Genomic DNA, 2,414 nt, shown 5'->3' with positions numbered 1-2,414 from the left:
AGAGATGAGTCTGGATATGCAAGGAGCGTAGCTGGTGAGATGATCCCTGTTACCATGGACAACATTAGAAAAATTCTGGAGAGAGCATCCCTATTTGAGGAGAGTCACATATGTCTTTCTAGACATACCACTTCTTTCACACCTACAAAACTGACACCAGAGATCTACACCAATGATGAGATTAATGAGATGGTGACTAGTATTTGTGGAGCTCAGGAAAAACTAGGAGATGAACTCAAGACATTGGTAGATGACACTTATCAACCCAACCTTTGGACAGAGGTTACAATGAGCTTTTCAGAAGTATGGCACAGATGAGGACAGAGATTGAGAGTATGCAGCACATTCTTGAGAAAGAAGCTACGACATCACCATCGATCGACGCCAACAAAGCAACATCGATCGACATCAAGCCACAGACATCCCAAATTCCTGCAGGACCGGAAAGTTTGGCAGAGAAAAAGGATGAATGGGAGATCGCATACATCAACACGAAGATTAACGACGTATACAACCCTCTCAACAACAACGTGGATTGGTTAAGCACGATAATTGATTTGCTACAGCAAGATTTGGACACCATTCACAAGAAGGACCAACAACCAGCCACATCGATCGATATCTGCACCATCACATCGATCGACAGCAAGTTCGCAGCCATGGAAGATAGGTTACAAACATACGATGATATGCACGACTTCCATTCGACGTCAGACTCAGTGGACTGGATAGCCGTGCAGAGTTGTTACAGAAGGAAGTCAAAGCCATTCAGAGGCAATTCACATCTCAACACCAGATATCAGCATCGATCGATAGTAAGGCACCAACATAGACCAATAAACACTTGGTCCAACACAAGATATCTGCATCGACCGATAAACACTTTGTCGCATCGATCGAAACCACGTCTACACCAGACGCCGAGCAGCTGATACAAAACAAAATGGAGTCAATGCACGAGGAACTGAACCAGCTATCAGCATACGCCTACGACAAGATAGGATGGCATCAGTTCTGCATTGAAAACACCCAAGAAAGGATACAGAACATCTCAAATGCAATACATAAGATGGATGAGAGATGGACCAGAAATGATGAGGCCACAAGAAGTTTCATTGCAGCTTGGTCCAGAATGTGCAGAGATGAGGTGGATGCTTGTTTCCCAACAAGTAGCTGTCTTTCCACCAACTAGCCATACACCTCCACAGTCAAGATAAATGACTATAACAAAGCGTTGAGTGGGAGGTAACCCACTATTAGGGAATTTTAATTGGTTTTCTTAGTTACTAGTATTTTCTTTTATTTTCATTCTTTCAGATTTATTGCAAGACCCAAGTAGGATGATTACCATATAGACCGTGGACGAGACGTCGACATCGATATCGATCGACCTACAATCACATACGACGATCGATGCATACCGATGCACATCGATCGATTCCCACTCCGTTCAGGCTTATCTTTCTAACTTGTTACATTGAGTACTTATGATTTAGTTTCCACCATAACTCCGACTGTGTTACACTGGGACAGTGTAATTTAAGTTTGGGGGAAGGTTTACTGATATAATTTATTCTGATTCTTATAAATTTTTTTAAAATAAATTATGCTTAGCTATGTGAAAGGGACTATGATCTTATTATTGATTTATACTTGAATGTCTAACCACTCTTTAGCACCATTCTAGATTTACTGATTGCAGATAGTACTAAAGATGCTAAAGTGGATCAACCTGTCAACTATACACACTTGCCTTGATTGTTTGAAGGAACCAAAGCTGACCTCCAATACTAAACCTGACATAATCGCTTGTCTTGGGGCTTGGTATACATGGAATCGGATTTTTCAGACAAGTCTGGAAGGTAACGCCTTGTGTAGATTCATTTATTACATTTCCTCTCTCTATTTCGACCCTAGAGTAGTTAGTTTTTATCAAAAAAAAAAAATCCGAAATTTATTACTTAATTAGGACTTAGGATTTAGTTAGGAGGAATCTGAACATGACTTGGTGGCTAAAACCTTTAAGGCTTGATTCATAAAGATTTCAATAAAAGAATTCGAACGGGACTTGGATGCGGCAATCTTCAAGGCTTGCTTCACAAAGAATTCTTGGATATAGGTCAAAAAGAAGTGAACATGGCTTGGTGGCAACCACCATTAAGTCTTGATTCATGGAAGTCTGTCCGATCTTGGTCACTGATCTTGCAATATAAGCAGACTTTGACTCAAGAGAGAAATTAGAGAGAGAGAATTTAGGAACTAAGTTTTACCTGCAGTTGCAGATACTTGTCTGAAAATCCTTGCATCCTGTGATTGATACTCCCAAGGTAAAGCATTCACTTTTATATTTATGCTAAGAAATGAGGTTAGTAGAGGGGAATGTCAGACAGGATTTGCTGAGTTGTAGACTAGTT

The sequence above is a fragment of the Brassica oleracea genome, chromosome C1, assembly GCF_000695525.1.
Source record: "Brassica oleracea var. oleracea cultivar TO1000 chromosome C1, BOL, whole genome shotgun sequence".
NCBI classification, from domain to species: Eukaryota; Viridiplantae; Streptophyta; class Magnoliopsida; order Brassicales; family Brassicaceae; genus Brassica; species Brassica oleracea.
The sequence above is the reverse complement of the archived record's forward strand: the minus strand, read 5'-3'. Positions refer to the sequence as shown.